Below are 22,354 nucleotides of genomic sequence, written 5' to 3'. Positions count from 1 at the left end.
CTCTCACCACCTTTTTTCAACTCAGAAAACAAAGGGTCAAATGACAAAGGCTCCGCAGGTTACAAGGGTACATGTGAAACTTAATAAATGCAGAATGTAAATGTATTAACACAATAACTAAGAAAATGCCAGGAAGGCTATGTTAACCAGTGTGATGAAAATGTGCCAAACGGTCTATAAAACCAGTGTATGGTGTCCCATGATCACATTAATGTACCCAGCTATGATTTAATAAAAAAAAAAAAAAAAGACAAAGATTCCATCTACCTAACATACCTGATTTCATTGATGGCAAGGCTCTGTCTGTATGAAAAATTAGCTTATCTTCTCGCCGGGTGCTTCAAATTCTACTGTCCAACATAAATATAACGCAAGCCAGATATATGATTTTTAATTCCCTATCACATTTTTGCAAAAGCAAAAAGAAACTGGTATAATTAATTTTAATAGTATATATCAATTCACCCAACATTTTTAAAATATTGTCATTTCAACATGACAAAAAAAAAAATCAACACAAAAAAATCACTCTTCATTAATGAGATACTCCCATTTGTTTAATTATACTGTCTTGAAAATTCAGTGTCTATTTTACACTCTTAGCCCATCTCAGGTTGAATCACCACATCCAGAATGCTTGGCAGCCACACATAGTAACGCCACCATATTGGGCAGGGCAGCTCTAGAACTGTCTGCAGGATTGCACAGTGGTTTGAGCCCTGACTTGGAGTTTTGAAGTCTGACATTCATTTTCCTCTCTACCTCCACCGAAAGCTACATTGTCAGCTTTTCCCAATACCTAACGCTGGAGAAAATGGGACCATTATTCAAGGCAAAGCCACATTGATTCATAGATTTAACAGTAGTAAAAAACCAATCATTTAGTTCCAGAGTCAGTAAACTATAGCCTGCAGGCCAAATCTAGTCCCCAGCCAGTTTTTATATGACACATGAGCTATGAATAATCTTTAAACTTTCATAGGGTTATTAACTAAATTTTTAAAATATATGATCATAACTGTATGTGGCCCACAAAGCCCCAAGTATTTATCATCTAACGTTTTATAGAAAAAATTTGCCAAGTCTTGATCTAATTAGTCATATTATTATTTTTACATCAATACAGTTTATAGCATTTATGCTCTTATCTATAGCCTCCATTCCTACATGTTTTTACTATTAATTTGATGTCCCTATAGCTTCAGTGTTTACCACCAGTCTTTCCCCATGGCATCTCCATTCTTGAGTTCTTTCTTTGCTCCATTGCTTCGGTAGCTGAAGTTCACTGTCCTCTTTTTTTTCAGAAAGGTACATATATGCTATGTTACCTGAGATTCTACTATTTAACATGCATTTCACATTTTGTTTGTTTGATCGATTGATTGTATCATTATGCATAAGGGCAGAAATTGGACTCAGCCCCACCTTCAAGTGGTCAGGCTAGTTGCAAAATCTGGGGATGAAAATCATATTTCTTTCCCTTGGAACTTCCCTCTGTCTTTGTGCAGCGAAGGCTATACATGAGTGTTCTTACCTCCATCCTCCAATCATCTTTTGGCTTGCTAGATTCCGACATAGAGCTCCATACCTTCCCAAGCTCTCCCAGGACTTCATGGTCTAACTTCTTTCATGTTCTAAATATCTACCTGTTGCATTTATACCTGAAATAAAACTAACCTGGATAGAGGATTCTTGATTATACCTCATATCATTTACAACCCCACGTACTGCTCCTTGTCTGGGGGTGTGACATGTTGCTGGAGGGAAAATCTAAAGCTTGATTTTTCTTCCTGCAAAGATGTCTGAAGAAATCCTGCCTACTTTTGATGTTCGATAAATTAAACAGGATGTGTCTTGGTGTCAAAGGCTCTCTACCAACTTTTTATAAAACATAATGTAGTCTTTTAATAGAATGAATTTCTTTCTTCTTTTCAGAAAAAAAAATCTTTTCTTTGACTGTATCTATGAACCGGTTTTCCATTTGTTGGTTTCTATATGTAAGGCCACAGATTATTCAGATAATGCATTATCTTAGTCTTCCCTCTCTGTTACCTTTTCTGTATGTGATTTAATTTCTTCATCTTTCTTTTCTGCTTTCATTCAGTCTATCTCAAGCATCTCCTCAGTGCCAGTAATTCAGTGTTTCAACCATGTAATTCTGCTCTGTGTTGTTTCTGATCTACTTATTAATCTTGGGCATGATTTGTTTCAGTAATCAAATGCTTTTCTTAGCCCTATCATATGATTTTCTTCTCAACTGGTGATTTTATTGACACGTTGTTAAGTTCCTGTTTTACCAAATTTGTGATCATTTTATATTTTTCCAAAGCACAAAGCAGTTGCTGAGGCTTTTCTTCAGTTCTTGGGGTTAGAACTTCTTTAGGACTAGATTCTTCATGTATAGTTTATACACAATGCTCTTTGCTTTGTTTTATCCTTAGCTTCTGATGCAATATTTTTGTATGGTAGCCAAATTATTTCTTGTCTCCTAACTTATCCTAAACAAGTGTATCTCTGTCCAGACCTCCTTTCTTCTCTGAGAAAGAACTTGTTGTGAAAACTGGAAGTTATTTCTTCCTCTGAGATCCTGGCAGATGTGCATGGACCGGTCAGTCCACCCTGCAGAAGTTGCATTACATTTTGATGCAAAGATAGACACCTCCAGTGCAGATAATTTTCATAATCCCAGAAAGAGCTTACAGAAGAGCTAATTCAGTTTCAACTGTTCCCATATCGTCCTTCAATGATAATGGCTAGTGTACTTAAAGAAAACTCCAATGAATTTTCCTTGAATTTTCCCAGGGACTCTTAATCTCCCCTGTCTACTTACCTGAAAGTTAGAAAAGGGGACTGTTGACACAAACATTTGTAAATTTGGTCAACTCCCTTTTTTATCCCAGTATTATTTTGGGGGGTTGGCTCCTACTTCTGCATGTGAACAGTGTGTGATTGTGTCAGTTTTATTGTTTTTGCAATTGTGCATTCTTGCCTGGTTTGTATTAATTTTTATTCATTTTATTACATGTTTCAGGTGGAAAATTCTTTGGTCCATCATTCTCCCTTCATATTTATTCAAAGGTTCCCTCCCCTTCTTAATCCAAAATTTCAGTAAGTTGAAATCTATTCCTCTTTCCTCTATGTATTTTCCCATAGTGTTCCCTCATCAGCAATACCTTTCTGCCTATCTCCCAATACCCAAATCCTAACCACCCTTTAATATCCAGATCAAAGGATGCTTCTGCATGAAGTCTAATTTGCTCTATAAGAAATGATCTCTGCAATCCCTTGAATTTCTTCCATTATCTGTTCTGTTTCAGCATCCGTCACCACTTTCTGACTTCTGCTAAATTCTCTTGTGTCCATGTTGGTCTCTCTCACTGCACTCTCATCGCCATGATGGCAAGGTTTGCACATTATCCCTATCCATGTAGCCTTTCTATGTATCGAAATATAGAATAGAGTACATGCCCATTTAATGTTTGTCAGGTGAGCTAAAGTTGTGCTCAGCAGGAAATTATTCACCCTATGTCAACATGCGTGTATAGGAAGTATGAAGGGATATAAAGCAGAGCTCAAACAGCATTTCTAGAGCCTGTAACAAACCCCACTGTGATGAACGTTATCAAAGTAGAGCACCCCAAGTAATAACTGTATTACTAACTGGACCAGATCGTTCATTTGTTCATAGCATGACTTACACAACAGCACAGGTGATAACAAATAATATGGACTGACAACCATATTTACCTATCATTCGATGTTTATCCAAATGCTTTCCTATTTCTAATCCCATCTAATCCTTGCAACAACCTGAAGAAATGAGTTATATCAGTCCAATTTTACAGATGAGAAAAGTGAGGTGTTCATCCCTGGGGATATAGTTTGTAGGCTGCAGAGTGGCACCAGGTTGAGTCTGTCTGGTTCTCCCATGACATCTGAAATGCTCCTGTAATCAACAACTACTGTCTGTTCATTGATGGCAGGCAGCACTGCCCCATAGGCTGTGCAGGCTGTCAACTGCACAGGGCATCTGGATGAGAGGCCAAGAGCAGAGGGAAATTCATCCTACGCTCCTCTTGCCAAGCCGTGTGTCCTGGCACAAGGCCACATCTGCTTAGCAGGAGCCCCTTTTTCTAATTCACATGAAGCTAGTAGGGGAGCTAATGACAGGGATAGTGTTTTACTAAGTTCTGCCTCTGCAAAACCCTGCTCTCTACCACACAGTAGGCATTCACAAATTGTTTATTGAATGAACATGTTCTCATTTACAAGCTCACTTTTATAAACTACTTCATCCAGCTCCCATAAAAAAAATTCCAAAATAGATAAAATTCGGAGAAATACAAAGGCTTTTTGACATCCATCCCTCAGCCTTTCTAGTGGTAGAATTTGACCAGAAGGCTCCATTGGGAGTCCAGGATCACTTCAGAGTCAGGAAGGAAGAATGTACTCTTCCTCAGCCTCAAAGAAAGATAAGAAAAAGAACAGTTTTCCTTTTGGCTGGTCCCACATCCTATTCTGCCCCTGATGTGGGCAATGTATCCTATGACCTTTGAGAGTTAAATTTCCCTCAAATTTCCCAGCATCTGTACAAGCAAAAACCAGGACATAAATAAGCCTGTGTCTTCATGTAATCTGATGTACATGAATTATCTAAAAATGCTGCACATATATGGATCCCAGCCATGGGAAACCCAGGTCAGCCAGGGGCCCTGAGTGGACTACAGGGCAAGTTGTGCAGCACAAAGGGGAAGGGCTTAGGAGCCGGGGCTGGACCCAAGTGGGAAGGGGCGATTGGGAATGGGGTTGGGAGAGGGCTGAGGAATGGCAGGTGGGAGTCACTCTCAAAGGAAAAGAATGATGTGGAAATGGATAGAACCATGGAGCTGGGATTAGTCCTGATTCTTAATAGAGAAATAATCTGCTTAATACATCCCAGTTTTCTAACCTGCTCTTTCAAGCTATGGACTCTTCCTCATTCATTTATTCATTCATTCATTCACTAAACAATCATTTGCACTGTCTCCTGGGCAGCAGGTCTTGTACAATAATACGGAAGGTAAAGACGTGACTCTAGCCTCGAGGAGTTTATACTCTGATGGGGAAGATGGGCCTGGCCTGGCCTTATTATCTTTGTGAGAAGTAAGAAATGGCCAGCTCTAGAAGACAGGAAAAGAGAAAGATCTACAGAAGTGCAGGAGAAGGGGCATCCCAGGAAGGATGGAGAACCCACTAAGGGGCATCTTCTTACGCTGGGGAGGTTAGTGTACCATGCTCAGAAAATAGTACCCTAAACTCTTCTGTGGCAAAGTGAAAATAAGAATAGGTTGAGACAACCAGCCCTCTACAAGTCCTCACAGCCTGTGCTATGATGATCTTCACAACGGCATTTCCTGGCATGTGCAGCTAAGTGCCAGGCACTGTACTAAATGCTTTCCTCACAGGACCTAAGTGAACATTCATGCCACAGCAGAGGGAGGCCCTCATTGGGCCACCTGAAGAGAAGTTGAAGGAAGTCAAGGATCAGACCCTGTGAGCATCTAGGGTGAAAGGGTTCCAGGCAGACAGAAGGGTAAGGACAAAGGCCCTGAGATGACATGACCCTTGGAGAGGGACAGAGGGGGAAAAGACAGGCCAGAGAAGTGGCTGGGGCTTTATCCTGCTGCTGGAACATGCTGGGTCACTGCAAGGACCTTGGCAATGACACTGAGATGGGAAGCCACTGAAAGAATTTGACGAGGGCAATGACACAATTTTATCTATATTTTAAAAGAGCTGATATATGTGTGTGTGTGTGTATATATGTGTGTGTATATGTGTGTGTGTGTATATATGTATACGTGTGTGTGTATATATATGTATGTGTGTGTGTGTATATATATAAATAAAATGTATGTATATATGGTAAAGGCTTATTGTGGCAGCTGTGTTACTAATAGCCTTGGGGCAGGGAGTAAAGTTGATGGCAGAGAGGCCAGTTGGAAGTTCTTTGTAGAGTACAACGTGTCAAGTAGGGCAAAGGTGGGGGTAGGGTGACATAAGTATAATGAAACCCCCGCCCAGCCCATGGGGAATGTGCAGAAGACTGACACCCAGTCTTGGCCACGGCCTCCATGTGAGAAAGCACGCTTTCCCTGTGCTAAGTGTTTGTGGAATAAATGAAGGCGTCTTCCCCATGCGTTCCAGGTCTGATAGAGGGACCAACAGAACAACAACTGAAAGACCATGAGGCAGGTACCATGGTAAAGAGTTACAGCAAATGTCCCAGAGGAGGGAGCAGCAGACTTTTCATGGAGAGACAAGTGGGATGTGAGCAAAGGCTTCACAATGGCAGTGAGATAGGCATTGAAGAGTGCATAGGAGTTTTCCAGGCAGATGGGAGACCAAAGACACACAAAGGGCAGCATTAACGAATGTTCAGAGTCAACAAGTGTGGGAAACATTCATGAACTCATGAAATTTTTCTGTATCTGGAACACAGTAGATGCTCTGTAATGTTTGTTGGATGAATGAATCATGGCCCTGGGAATAACTAGATGCATGGCTGTGAAGACAGCTCAGGGTACAGGTGAATCTTTCCTAGAAACCCTGAGGAAGTACTTAAGTGGAAACTGATGCAAATATTATGTGTCCTTTAAACAAACCCCTGGGGGGCAAGAATTGCATGTTTGTCATCTCTGTTCTCAAAATGCAGAACCATGACCTGAAATAGAGTAAAAGAGGTTCACTAATGTGCATGTCTCTCTGCAGCCCCAGCCTCTCTCCCTGATCCAGGCTCTTATGTCCTAACCCAGATATCCCCCTTGGACATTTAATATTTAACACATACAAGGCAAAACTTTTATCTCCCCATTCAGACACATTCCTGTTCTGCAGTATTAGCCAAAGTTAGTATTCACAATATCTAGCTCATCTCCCCTTCTTGGAGCACAGTTTGTCTCCCCTGATGGGTTCTGGCCAGTGGGTTGAGAAGTGAAATGATGCATGTCTTTTCTCAGCCAGCACATAGAAAAAAGGGGCCCTGGGGCTCCATGCTCTAGTCTTTTCCCTGACAGAAACAACTTGCGCAAGCTTCAAAAGGTGCAGCTACCAAATGGTGGCTCTGCACCTGCACTGAGTGTACGCTATGAACAAAAAATAAACCTGTGTGATATTAAGGCATTGAGACATGAGGTGTGATTTGTTACTGCAGCATAACCTGTCTCATGCTGACAAATACAGCCTATATCTCCAATCTTAATAGTATTGCTCAGCTACCCAGGCCAAAAACCTGTGATGCTTCTCTGTTTTGTCCCAGCTTGACATACACATCTAACCCTTTGCTAAGTCCTGTCAGATCTACTTCCAAGTATTTCTGGAACTTATCATGTAACCCTATCCCCATTTTATCCACCATGTTTAAACCACCCTGGGAGGACGGCAGTAGCTCCCTAAAGGTCCCTTCTTCTTTCCCCCTGTCTTCTCCACACAGAAGCAAGACAGGTCTACTGTCCTGAGAATAAATCCAGATTTCATACTGTGGCCTGCAAGGTCCTTTATGACTTGGATCCATGTTATTTCTCCAATACCACCCATGACAATGAATCACAGCCCTTTTTAATGCTACCCCTGTTGCCCTCACCTCGGGATCTTTACACTGGCTTCTCCTGTTATCTGCAGCGTTCTTTCCACCAGCTCTGTTCACACCTGTCAATGTCATTTGTAACCTCCTCAAGGACGCCTTCCCTGCTACCCTTTGCTTAGCCAGCCATCCTTTCCCCAGTAATGCTGCATCATAGTGTTCTGTTTCATTATCTTCACAAAACTTATCTCCAACACAAACTGCATTTTTGTGTGTTTGCTGGTTTGGGAACTGTATATCCCCAGAAGAATAATGTGTCCACTGGACCCCCAAGACCACAGAAATCTCAGCACATAGTAACCTCTCAATCTGTAGTCAATGAACAATGGAAAAAAATGAATGAATCCCCTAGCATAAGTTTAGTCATTAGCAAGATAGGATGAAATTACGGCCAATTTTATTGACCATGATGACTTCTTGAGCCCGGTGTTGCATTAGGATTCTAGTCCATCATCCAAAATGAAGAAGGAAAAAGAAAAGGAAAGGAGAGGAGAGAGAACCAGAGGGAGAATAACAGGCATTGTTCACTGTCCTGTTCAGGGTGCCTCTCATGCTTGACAAATAATGAATTAGAGAGAGATCAGAACATCCAAGGCCAAAACAGTCATTAACTGCCACTCCCCCCAGGCCCCCTCCCAGAACATGCGGCTGCCAGAAGCCGGCCCAGACAGTCCAGTTAGGAAACAAAAAGACGGAACAGAAAGGCCTCTTTGAGCAGCCTGGTTATTAAGAGCTCTAGACAGGGAGACAGAGTGTGTGCAGCTTAACTCAAACATTCGTGCTGAAATGTAAAAAACAATTATGACATTCAATTATTCCATTAAGTGAAATTAACCATTCTTCTTGTTCTTTGAAAAGACCAAAAGAAAGCACAGATCTGAATAATTAGGTCAGTGAAGAATTGTGAAGAAAGGATGTCTAGACTTTTATTTTCATTTGAAAGTAGGAGGAGGGTTGTGGGGCTGTGTTCATGTGTGCGAATGTGTATGTGTGCGTGTGCGTGTGTGTGTGTGTGTGTGTGTGTGTGTCTCTTGGCTCTAAGAACGCCTTTGAATTCCCGGGGTGGTCATATCCGAGGCTCTGCCCTGGCAGGTATGGCCAAGTCCGGATCAAGGAGTGGCATTCCCGCTTTGATGTTGACTGTCACGCTCTGCTGCTTGAGGCTCTCTTTGGCTGCCTGCAAGTCTGTTGTCCTGGGCGACCAGGTAAATCTGGCCAGGAACGAAGACCCTGCCTCCCAAGCCTACTTGGCACCCCTTACAAAGGAGAGATTTGTAGGTGGTGACTTCCCTCCTCGTCTTTCAAATTCCCCAGAGGGATTTTGGTCCTGATCATCATCTACCAAGGCTGCCTTGCCGGGGGGCAGATCCACAGACTGTGCACACGCAATCGCCTGCACACTTGTGCGTGTGTGGACATACACCTACACGTGGCTCCACCATGAAGCGAGGCTGTGACGGCAGAGTAGGAAGACAAGACCCCCCTCGCAGACCCCGGTGGTTTAGTCACCTTGTGACCCATGTCAGTAGCTACAGATGAGGACAACACTGATACCCACCTGAGCAGGTGCTGTGGAGAGCATGGGCGCTGCCGCGTCTGGCCCTCCAGCTCAGCATCTGATTTCCCGTGGCATGATTTCTCCAAAAACTATTATTTCCTTTTTCGAGACGTAATTCAGACGCCTGAAAATACTAAGTATCAACACCACCTGGGGTTTTTTGTTTGTTTGTTTTGTATTTTTTTAATCATCTGTTGAATGGTCTATTTTTCCAAAGATACCTGGGACATCAAACCTGCTTATTTGCAATAAAGGTCTCTGCAATTTACTCTAAAATTTCACCCCACGATATGCCCCAAAGCATGTATTGCTAAACTATGCCCTGGACAGTCCTTTACAATAACTTTTGTGGCTGGGTGCGGTGGCTCATACCTGTAATCCTAGCACTCTGGGAGGGTGAGGTGGGTGGATCTCTTGAGCTCAGGTGTTTAGAGACCAGCCTGAGCAAGAGCAAGACCCCAACTCTAAAAATAGCCAGACATTGTGATGGGTACCTGTCGTCCCAGCTACTCAGGAGTCTGAGGCAGGAGGATCATTTGAACCCAGGTTCTGAGGTTACGGTGAGCTAGACTGATTCCATGGCACTCTAGCCCTGGCAACAGAGTGAGATTATGCCTCAAAAAATAAAAGAAAAATTAAAAACAGCTCTTTTTATATTCTAGCGGTAAAGTATACGTCATATAAAACTTACCATTTTAGCCATTTTTAACTAAGTCTACAGTCACTGGCATTTCACAATGTTGGGAAATCATTACCACTATCCAGCTCCAGAAAAAAAAAATTTTTTTTTTTTGAGACAGAGTCTCAAGCTGTTGCCCTGGGTAGAGAATGCTGTGGCAACACAGCTCACAGCAACCTCCAGCTGCTGGGTTTAAATGATTCTCTTGCCTCAGCCTCCCAAGTACCTGGGACTACAGGCACCTGCCACAAGGCACAGTTATTTTTTGGTAGTTGTCATTGTTGTTTGGCAGGCCAGGGCTGGATTCAAACTCGCCAGCTCTGGTGTATGTGGCTGGCGCCTTAGCTGCTAAGCTAATGTGAAAATTTTTTTATCTTCACAAACGCTGTCCCCATTCAACAATCAACTCTTTTTTTGTTCGTTTTGTTTTGTTTTTTGGCCAGGGCTGGGTTTGAACCCACCACCTCTGGCATACAGGGCCAGCACCCTGCTCCTTGAGCCATAGGCACCACCCAACAAGCAATTCTTCATCTTTCTCCCCCAGTCCCTGGAAACCACTTTCTGACTCTATGAATTTGATTGCCTATATACAACACGTAAGTGAAATCACACAGAATTTTGTCCTTCTGTGACCAGGTTATTTCACTTAGCATAATGCTTTCAAGACTTATTCATGATGTATGAGGCATCAAAATTTCCTCTGTTTTTAAAGCTGAATAATATTCCGTTCCATGTATATACTACATTTTGTTTAGGCCTCCATTCATCAATAGACAAGTCCTTCCACACTTTGGCTATTTTAAATAACTCTGCTGTAATCTGTTCAAATCTCAGCTTTCAAACCTTTTGAGTATTAAAATAACGTTCAAAGGAAAAAGAAATAAAAGTACCTCATATCATTTTCAATTCAGTGTGTATAGAATGGTATCATAGAAAGCAGGCCTTCTTTGCATTCAAACAAAAACATAAATTGAAATTTAGGTTGTATACTGTCCATTTAGATAAACTATCCAACTCCTCCAAGTTTTACTTTTTTAACAAGTAAAATGGCAAATATAGTTCTTTACAACTTACTAAGGTAGGTGTGAGGGGTGAATTGATGAAGATAAGTTCCAAGCAGGCAGGAGAGGCAGCCCCCTCCCTCAGCACTGTGTGTCCAGCACTTGATATAAACGACCTCAACGCATGGGTGTGTAAATGAACGTGTGACCTGCACCTTCCATGGTGCAGGTTTCACAAGAGGTACTTGGTAACTGGAGACTAGTGTTATTTTCACCACTTTTTCAACACGTGGGACAGGGTGATCACCAACATCCACAGGCTTGGCTCAGGCCAAGGAAGACTAAGGAACAACAGTAGGGAAGGACTTGGCCATGGTCACAAAGCAGAGTAGGGCAGAACCAGTGTTAAGACTCTACCCTGAGGCCTGGCCTGCGGCTCTATGCCATCTGTTTCTTCTTACAATGAAACACATTAAGTCATAGCTCCATGCAAGCCCCACCCCCACCCCTGCAGCCACCAGAAGCAGGCCCCTACACACCTCCCCCTGCCTGGATCTGCCATGCCCTGGAAGCCACCTTTCCTAGATACCTTCTTGAGTTTCCAGTGGCTGCTGTGACACATTGGAGGCAACCTAGGCACTCCTGACTCAGTCACCACTTCCTCTTCTGTAGTCAAATCCTCCTCTGCTTTGCTCTATGAGGACACCTGTGATCCATTTAGCACCCACCAGGACCCTCCCAGCAGCACAAAATTCTTAACTTGAAAACTTTTGCAAAGTTCCCTTTGTCATATAGCATTCACAGGTTCTGGAGATTAGGGCTTGGGTATCATTGAGGCTATAATTCAGCCTACCACAGACTTCTATGGAGGCCCAAGACTAATGTGTGGGTACCGGTTGGTGTTGTCAATAAGTGAGCAGAGAAAATATCAGGAGTTGTGGAAAATGGCAGGATTTTCTTCTTTTCTAAATATGAATAATATTCCATTGTGTGTGCGTTATTGACCAGGATCTCACTCAAGCTTGACCCTCTGCCCCCAGCCTGCAGGCTAGCACTGGCCTATCCTCATAGGTCCCTCTGCAGTGTCCCCTCTGTTCTGCTCCTGCACCTGCTCTGGGTCAGACTGTCAAGCTCCATCTCTTGACCTGAGTCCCTTCTTGACTTCCATCTTCCAAGGAGTCAAGAACTAAATTCCCAGCCAAAAGGTGGCCCACTCCAGCTTGGGATATCCCCAGCCACAGCTGAAGTCCTTCTTCCAGTTGACCAGAAATCTGCATCCTTGTAGCTTCTACCCAATTGTGATCCCAAGGTCTACTTCTTGGAGTTTTATAAAATAAATCCACCATCCTTCCATGTGTAGGCAAAAAGCCCAGGGAGAGGGAGGGGCATTCTTAGACAATAGAAGGTCAGAATCCAAGGCCAAAGAAGCAGGGTGTGAAGTGATCTGCCACGTGTGATGAGGAAGCCAAATCTGAGACTTCAGATTCAGAGTTGGAGGAACAGGACTAAAGGAAGGAAATTGGCTGGAAGCAGAAACCTGGGAGGTTACTTCCTGGGGTGACAGCTGCAGGAGAGTCACCCTCTCACATTGTCTGGTAAGGGGACTGGAATGAGTGGTCTTCAAGAGCCCAGGGATGGGCAGAGCTGATAACTTAAGCCTGGAACATTCTAACCATCACACGCTGGGAACCAAAAAATGACAATCACCACAGAGGGATAAAACCTTCAGCCTAAGCGTTAAGTGTGGTGAGAGGCCAGCAGGAGCTAGGGGAGTGCGGAGAGAACCACCATCTGGTGTCTGTAGGAAAAAAATCCATGTCTCACCAGAGACAAGCTCAAGATAAGCCAATATAAGCAGGTTAGAGAACAGGACCTCTGAAAGGGACCTGGCCTGTCTCCAAGTTCTGTCTTAGAGGCCAGACTTATAGACCTATTCAGGGAACCAGCCATTGCTGGCTAGAAATCTCTACAGAGTGGGCTAAATTGGTAATCTGAGTATTAGTACACACATTTTGCAGACATGTAAACTGAGGCTCAAATCAACTGATTTGCCCAAGAAAGTTTTCTAGAATAAAAAAGCTTGTGTTCTCTCCCTCTGTCCACACCTGCCTGCTATCTAACATGCAGTATTTTTTACTCAGCAAGAATGTTAGTTCAGGGGAGAGGCAGACACCCAGCAGGTCAACGCACACTGAGGCCACAGGCTGAAGCAGAGTCCCAGAGGGGCTGGACTTTAGTTGCTGGATGGTGGATCCCAGGGAAGAGGCTAACGTGGATAGGAAGCACCCAGTAACCTCAGAGAGTAGTTATGTACTGACTAATTTTGTTAGAGGTATTTTGCTATTTTAGCAGCCTATAGAGAGGCCCCTGTGAATACAATCCTATCAGCCCTCTTATGGGATAGGTATTATGTGCACCCTTGAGTGTCCACTGAGACTCAGGCCCAGCCAATGATATAAAAGAGTAAAATCTTGAAGTCTTATATTCTGGAAGATTCCTCCATCCCTAGGAGTAACACTGACTGGGGAATTGTGGGCACCCTCTGTGTTCTAGGTCAGTAGTGTACCAAGGATACCAAAGCCCAGAGCCTTCAGCTGCTCTCCTACCCAGGCCAGCCCTCTGGGATGAGGACCAACTTATAAGCCTCAGAAAGTCCTGGGCTAAGCCTCTGGAATGTTCTAAAGCAAAGGGATGCTGCTTCAAGCCAGGGGAGCCTCAAAGGCTCTGAGATGAAAATGCAACTGTTACTTGCTCCTGAGGCCCAGGTTCTATCAGGGCAAGTGACTGTGTGGCAGCAGGGTGATGTCAGGAGGTGTCAGACCACCTGTAAGCCAGAACCACCCTCAGAAGAGTTCTGAGCAGTCAGCATTGTGATGCTTGGAAGATAAATGAATTAGAAACATGCCCATGACATTTACCCTGGAAGAATTGTGTAGACATACCCACACCTGCTCACATGCATGGACGCAGACACACATACACACAGTATCAGATCCCTCTTGCTGCTATGACAAATCACCACAGACTTGGTAGATTCACACAACACATTCATTACTTTGCAGCTCTGGAGGTCAGGAGTCTGACATGTGTGTAGATGGACTAAAATTAGGATGTCAGCAGGGCTGGGTGCCTCTGAAGAATCCAGGGAAAATCCTTTCTTTCTTCTGGAGGCTGCCTGCACTCCAGTTTCAAAGCCATCAGGGGCAGGATGAGTCTGTTTCATGTCACAGCACTGGGACCTTCTCTCCTCTTCCACTCTTGTGATGGCGGCCCACAGGATAGCACAGGATAGCCTCCTTACTTTGAGGTCAGCAGATTAGAAACCTAATTCACCTGCTACTTCAATTCCCCTTTGCCACATAACATTAATATTGTCATGAGTTCCAGGAATTAGGACTCAGGAATCGTTGAAAGACCATTGTTCTCTAAACAACATTCTCTCTCTCTCACACACACACAAAACACACACTCTCTCTCTCTCTAACATACTCACTCACACACACTCTTTTGAAAAATTAAAAGCAAAAAATGTGGATGAGTCTACTTTGGGTTTTATAAACCCAAAGCATTTGACAATGGTGATTTCTGACCCCCCTGCCAACACCTCTACACCTTCTATCCTCCATCCCTTCTTTTTCTTTATGGGCAAACAAACAACCACAATGAGAAAGCCATGCCTTTGTCACCTACACTGTCTGACTAGTCCTTCAGGTCTGGCTCTGGGAGACTGAGCCAGAATAGGTCAAAGGTCTCCATTAGGTGTATCTGACCCAAACAGGAAGGGAGTCAGGAAGAGCCCAGCTCTCTCTAGAGAGGTCCAGAAGCCAGACTCTGGCACAACAAGGAGATACATTTGCTGCTTGGGGGATCCAGGAGCCAAGGAAATCAGGAGCAGCAAACAAGACCCAGTTAGGCCAAAACAATGGACTGCCAGTGTCTGAGGACCCTGGTGCCACATTCAGCCCCACCCTGCACAGTCTCCAAGTGCCTAGATTTTCAGGCCCGTTGATTCTTCTGGACGTGGCAGAGGTGGGCAGCAGCGGGGGGTAGGGGGAGGCAGGCTTCCCAGGGTGCTGTGCTGTGACACAGCTTATTAGGATCAAAGGGCTGTAAGCAATCAGGTTATCAAAGCTTATCTCATTTTGTAATAAGAAAATTGAGGCATGCAGAGAAAAAACTGGCTAGGGTCAACACAGCTGGGGACAAGCTATAAGGCACCATTCCCAGCACCTAGACTAGTCTCTCTGTCCATCCAGCCTCGCACAGGTTTCCAGAGCCTGGCATTGCTGCGGCTTCCTGCTCTTGGCTGGTGATAATATTTGTGCCTCCATGGACCTGTCCCTGCATGCACACACCCAGCTTATGTGTCCTATGGACCTACCCTGCCATGGGCCTCAGGCTAGGCAGTGGGGCCTCAGAGACACAGGAGGCACGGCAGTGATACTCTGGCCTGCAGCCTCACAGTCCCCTTGTGAAACAGGAGGGACCAAGGGACAAGATCTGGGACAGAGGTGGCACCCACTCCCAACAGACAGTCCCGCAGTGGAATAAAGAGTGGCAGTTGGGGGGAGGGGGGCAGAGCTAAAGGGCCAGAAGGCTGAAGAATTCGGCAAGCCTGGACTGAAATCTCAGCCCTGTCACCTGCCTGCTGTGTGATATTGGGCAACCTCTATGAGCACCAGTTTTCTCATAGTGCCCCCTGATTCACACGATTGCCATGAATTTAATGAATTTTAGCAAATCAAGGTACCCCTGATTCTCCCATATATTTGAGTGTGGCTGACTGGTCACCCTTGGCAGTTGCTAAGAAGCCAGATAGAGGTCATGGAGAGTGTCAGGCAGCTTCTGGACCATTTCCTGCTATCCCAGTGCGGTAGGCACACTCTGCAGGACTCTGCCTCTCCCAGCTGTCTAAGAGTTAAACATGGAATTACCATATGACCCAGCAATACCACTCTGGGTATATACCTAAAAGATTTGAAAGTAGGGACCAGAACAGGTATATGCACATCCATGTTCACAGAAGTACTATTCACAGTTGCTAAAGGAAGAAATAAGCCAAGTGTCCATAGAAGGGGGAGTGGATAAACAAAATGTGACCTATCTCTACAACGTAATTGTAGCCAACATTAAAATAGGAAAAAATTCTGACACACGCCATACTATGGATGAAACTTGAAACCATTATTCTAAGTGAAATAAAGCAGGTACAAAAGGACAGGTAGTGTATGACCCCGCTTACAAGAGGTTCTTAGAAGAGGCACATTCGCAGAGGCAGAAATATTGCTGCTGGTTCCCAGGGCTGGGCTGGTGCGGGTGGCAGAGCTGTAGTTTCTGGCTCGCTGCTTCTGTTTAGGATAATGAAAACGTCCTGGGGATGAACGATGGTGGTGATTGCACAACATTGTGAATATACGTCATGCCACTCTGCTGCCGTGCACGCCTAAACACAGTTACAGTGGTAAATTTTACCATTTGTATGTTTTACCAGAATAATATCTTTTATTAAAAAAGGCAATGACCAATAACATAGCATGGCCCTCCCAACCAGGAAAGCAAGGCTGAGTTGGAGTGGAGACATTCCCTCTACGAGGTGGAGGAGGGAGTGAGGGGTGCCTGGGAGGCATGACCATGGCCACAGGAGTGCTTGAGAAATGAGAAGACAAGAGAGGAGGGCGGGAGGGGTAGGAGGGGCAGGAGGGATGGGAGGGGTGAGACCCCACCCCCACCCTCCACCAGCATCACCCATTGGTCTCTACTCAGGAGCTGAGCAAAGGACTCAGAACTTCATCCTGCTACCCTCTTACACCAGCCTTCCTTCCTTCTCACATCAGCTGGTGCATAATTGAAGGGGCTTCGTCTGCTCCCTCCTTCACACACTCACAGGGAAATCTCTTTTTTCAGGAATATCATCCATTCTTTTCTTCCCCAGGTCACTTTCTTCCAGACACTGCCTGAATGTCACCTCCTCCAGGAGGGCTTCCTGGGATGACTTCCAGTACCTGGGACCATCTCTTGCTCCTATCACACTCTGTCCTCACCTCCATCATTTCACTCACCACACCCAATAATCTGTCACCATTTCTCATCAGGACCTCGCACTAAAGCCAGTTTCCTGAAGCTGGGGACCCCCGGGTGTTTCTACACCGAAATCAGGACCTGCACATTTCTTGGCATGTAGTAGATGTGTGCTAAGAGTTTCTTGGTGAATGAGTGAGAGCCAGTGAGCAAATACATCACATTTGGCGGTGATTGGCGGCTGCTTCCTCTGGGCAGGACAGGTATTCTGGGCTTCACATGCATCTGGTCACTTCACCCCCACAGCAACTCAGTGAACGGAACCCTGCATTATTGCCAATTTACAGGCAAGAAAGGGGAGATTTAGAAAAGTTTTAAAAAACTATTCAGTCACCCAGGTAGAGCTGGGGCCCATTTTGAATGGATCAAAGGGTACATACATGACCACCTACACTTGGTTCTGCTTTACTAGCCAGGCTCAGAGACATCACCACCTCACCCCTCCCCAGGTTCCTCAGTGCCTATGGCGGGCTCCCACCCGAAATTGCCTTTGCTTTTATCCAACTCATAACAGCGATTGAGAACGTGAGACCTAGAGTCACACACATCTAAATTACAACCTGGTTTTCTAACTCACCTGTGTGAGTCAACCTCTCAGAGACTAAGTTGCCCCATCTTGCATAATAGGGGTAATGAGAATGAAAGGACACCATTTACATGAAGCCCCTGACACATGAAAAATTAGCCATAAATGACAAAACTTTCCATAAGTAGGGGGGGCCTGCAGAGACTAGGCTGGCCATCCTTCGAATGAGACTTATCACAAAGGGAAGACAAAGATGTTTGTTGGAGAGGACAGAGGATGGAGACAGAAGAGGGGCTCTCAAGCGAGTTTCCAGCTTGGGATGGAGGAAGCAAGAATCTCATTCCAAGGTTTAGAGTCAAACAGGGCTAGGGAGCCAGGAGAGAAAGTTCACTCTGGAAAGCATGAGCAGAGAGAACTCTGCAGATTCCAGAGACAAGAGGTCATGCCCAAGGCTGGGCTTTTTTTCTTTTTTCTTTTTTTGTTTTCTGAGCTCTAGCACACAAGTGCATGGGTGGGCTGGTCCCATTTAGAGCGGCCTGTGACAGGAAGGACAATTTTCCCCACAGCTGGAGACTCTGGGAGTGCTGGAATTCAATCCCCTGTTGAATGGGTGGTCTGCCCCCCCAGCCCCGCCTTCCTGCCTATGTTGGACTATGTCTCTGCAGCCCTGGATCCAGCCAACACGGAACTCTTTCCTTGCTGCTTAAATTAGCACATGAGAAATAACTAGAGATAGAAATCACAGTTCACTTAACACTAATTATTTCCCGGGAAATGAAGATTAATATTGAACTTGTTACTTGCAGGGAGAAGAGTAAACACACACAGGCACACACCCTTTCTAGTGAACGTGCAGCTCTAATCTTTCAACTGCCTCAGACCCAACACACCAAGCAGCCCTGGTGGCCAAATGTTTCCACGCTGGTTGTTATGATCAAATCCAGGAATTGGAGGATGTTCAAGGCTGACCCTAGGGGTAGAGACAAACCACAGAGGAGACAGGCGCCCCAGGGTAACTGGGTGGGCTCCGGGTTTCCACAGAAGGGTGTTCAGTTCCCACAAATGACAGTGGGTATTAGGGTCCCTGCCCCTGTGTGCTCAGCAGGTCTGTAAGAAGTACTGGTCATAGACCTCTTGCTCAGATCACAGGGGACTGAATGAAGGGGCCAGTGGAAGAATGAATGGTGAGTGAGCTCCCCTGCAGAGTGTGAATGAAGCAGTAGCTACTTACGCAACTCACCCAGGACCACAGAGCAAGCAGAAGCAGGACTGCAGGCCCAATCCAAATCCACAATGCTACAGCACCGTCCATGTGCGGATGGCAACCCAGACAGGCTTCAGGGAGGAAGCAGCACCGAAAACTAGGCAATGTCCCAACAGAAGAGTCAATAGAAGCTGAGATCTGAAAGCAGGAATGTTGAGGCATGAAGAGTGAAAGGTGTGTGCATGTGTGTGTGTGAATGTATGAACATATGTGTATACGTGCATGTGTGTGCATGTGTGTATATGTACGCATGTGTATGTGGGTGTGTACATGTGTGTGTTTTCCCTCTGGCAGGAGCAGAAAGGATTGGGAGGGATAATACTAACCACATTTGTGTGGTAAGGTCTGGGATTTATGAAGCACTTCATTCTGTTATCATGGGGAATCTTCCAGCAGTTCTGTGTGGTGGGTATTTGCCCCATTGTAGATCAAGAAGTCTATGATGCAGGGAAGTAAAATGAATTGCTCAGAGCCCCAGAGATAGGGAGTCACTAAGCAGGACTGTGATTGCTCCACATCTCCAGGTGCCAGGAGAGTGGGGAGGTATTTCCAACAACTGCCCAAGAAGTGAGTGGCCAAGGCTGGCTGTCTCCTCCTCATCAGCAAGCAGCATCAGGATCTCAGTGATGCCCTAGAGATTCAGACCTCAGCTGCCAGTAGCTGCACACCCCTACAGCCAGGGGAAGAAGCTGGGAGCTGCAACCAGGGTCTTACATCATCAACAGCATGTTAATTATCTAAGGCTCAAAGTGACCATGCCACACCCCCAAACCTGAGGCATTGGTGCCCCAAAGTTATTGCACCAAACAGCCAAACTACAGTGTCATTAGAGCTATAGATTCAAGTTCAGACTAAAGATATTACAGCTGCCAACACCCCCCCAAACCAGGAAAGATGATACAGGCACAAAGGTTCACCTCCTGCCTGCCCCCACCCCCACCAACTCAGTCCCTGGAGGTTACTGGAAGGTTGTGGCCTGTCACCTCTGGTGGACGCTTGGAGCACATCCAAGGAGACTGTAGCTGCAGCTTCACCCCTTCTCATGTCCTGCTAACTCAGAGACCAGGTGATAGAGCTATAAAATACACAGGTTCAAATCTCAGCTCCACCAGGATCCATCTAGGTGACCCTGAGTCCATTCCCTAACCTTTCAGCTTCAGCCACCTCATCTGTCACAGGGCAGTCATTCACCTTTCAAGGCACCTGAGGATGAGATCCTGTATGGAATGCTTGGCACACAGCAAACACACTTCTTTTGGGAGATCGGGTCCCCAATCTCAGAGCACTCAGAATCCCATGCAGGGTTCTCACCTCTGTGGGAACAGAAATGATAGGACATAAATGTCTTAAGCTCTGGAGGACTGCGTTCAATGTGCCCCATTCTGAGAAGGCTGGATGACTGTAATTATTTCTGGAGACTATGGACACTTGATAGGATCTCACTGGATTCTCCCTTGCTCTTGGGAAATGGAAGGTTGGACATTCTTTCCTGAGCTGGATGAGTGAGACTCCAGGAAGACAGGGGAACTTGGCATGAATTTCTTGAGGAGGCGATAGTGGCAAAAATGATATAATAGCCCTAGGAAAGGCTATAGCCAGCAAGGCACAGCCTGAGACCTTCTTTGCCCTCTCTCTGCTGTGCCAATACTCCTGACAGCCTGTCCAGGAATAACGTGGCCTCTGCTTGCACAAGGAGTGTACAACTTTCTCAGTGAATTCCCACCACACTTTAGCAGGTGGCCATGAGAAAGCCAGAATGTAGCTGGGAAAGATGAGAGCAAATGCTTGGGACAGAATGATAAGCAATAAAACTGGCACACTAAAGTTGACGGGCATTAACATATTACAAAGTATCGCATACATACACAGCCAGAGGACTACCATCACATACAAAAATGTAAGTTTTTAATCAATGAATGGCAGGAGGAGGTGTGATTGTAAGCTTCTTAATCTGTTCCCTATTTCCAAAATTTCCATCACGAATATCTGTTTTCTTTTATAATCAGGAAAAAAGTAAGCATTAATCAAAAGAAGTCATTCCTTGCACCAAGCCAAAAAACACCTTTTTAAAATCCAGGTGTCTTGATTACTGGCCCCATACACTCATCCACTAAAGCTATGATGCACATGGAAACATGTGTGAGCTACCTGTGTTGCACCTGAGTGACTCCCATGACAACGGCATGTGAACTCCAACACACATAATTAAGGGGTGACCCTTCACCACAAAAGGAGACTCTGTACTTAATGTAAGGATTGCCAGAGGTGCCTCAACCTGGGACACATATGGTGAGTCACAGACTCGATTGCCCCAGAGAGATGTTACTGTGTGGGCTTTTGCAGCCGGTTTCTTTAGCACTCAGTGCCTCAGTTTCTCTATCTTTAAGGAGAATAATTTAGACTAGATGATTCCTGAAGGACTTCTTAGTTCTTTGGGGGTAATAGAAGGAAAGAAACTTAAAATTTGGCATCTGAACATTGAAAGAGTGAAAGCTACTGACGACTGGACTTTCCGACTCTAAGACTCTCCATCTATGGAGACTTAAAATATCTAAGCCAAGTAGAACTGAAAAAACAAAAGGATACTGATATACACAAACATTGGAACTAGTAATCACAGTACCAAACATTGAGAGCCATTGCCCCTAGAGGATCAGATAAGAACAGAAGCAAACGGTTCTGAAATACTAATAAGAGCCAGCAGAAAATATACTTCCGCTTATAAAAACTACACACATGCACCCCACACTCCCCTCAGATATAGCATAGAAAGCTTCATCTATTGATGCAAAGCATAGACTTATTAAATACCAGGAGAAAATCATAGCACTAGAAAGGTCTTCAGAGATTAGCCAACCACTGCTTTTCACTATTTCTTTCCATCCACAAACCCTTCTTTCAAATGAAATCTTACACAGAACAAGGGGAAGCAGAGCTGCTCTGATGGAACAGTGGTACACAGAGACAGATCCCTGCTGTGTGTTACCCACTGGCAGTGTCACTGGAGCTCTTCACATCTCTGTGGCCCCAGAGCACGTGCAAAAGCCACTAGTCTCATCTGGTTTAGAAACTGGAGCCCAGAGAGGAAAGGTGACTTGCCTTAGGTCACACAGCAAGTTGGTAGCAGACGGAGGACTGGGCCAGGTCGTCTTATAGCATCCCGCTGCCTCTGAACCCAGGGGCAGATGAACACTCCAGACACTAACTCTAGGGGGCTCCCGCTTACCTCTCCTGCCAGGTAGCTCCAGATCAGGGACACCCCAATCCTGCTGCATCTCTTCCGCACATGTCCACCCAATGGTCACCTTGTTTTGATTCTACTTCCTTAATCAGTATTAGCTCTGGGGTGAAACCAAGATTTCAGCTTGTTCCTACCTCCAGGATGGATCCAAAACCTTTTGATTTGAAGGAGCCACAGACTCTCCGTGGTCTCCAGCAGCCACACAGCACCCCCTGACTCTCAGTAAACACAGAACCTGTCCTGAAACCTACCCAGGGTTCAGTCTTTCTGTGAAATGCTCACAATGGCCATAACTGCCTTGGAAATAATGTCATTTCTTTTTCATCCCTTAAAAAAAGAAATTGTCGCGGTGTTTTGTTTTTTGTTAAAGGATGAACGATAGCTCC

Source organism: Nycticebus coucang, chromosome 9 (genome assembly GCF_027406575.1).
Source record: "Nycticebus coucang isolate mNycCou1 chromosome 9, mNycCou1.pri, whole genome shotgun sequence".
NCBI lineage: Eukaryota > Metazoa > Chordata > Mammalia > Primates > Lorisidae > Nycticebus > Nycticebus coucang.
This window is presented reverse-complemented; position numbering follows the sequence as displayed.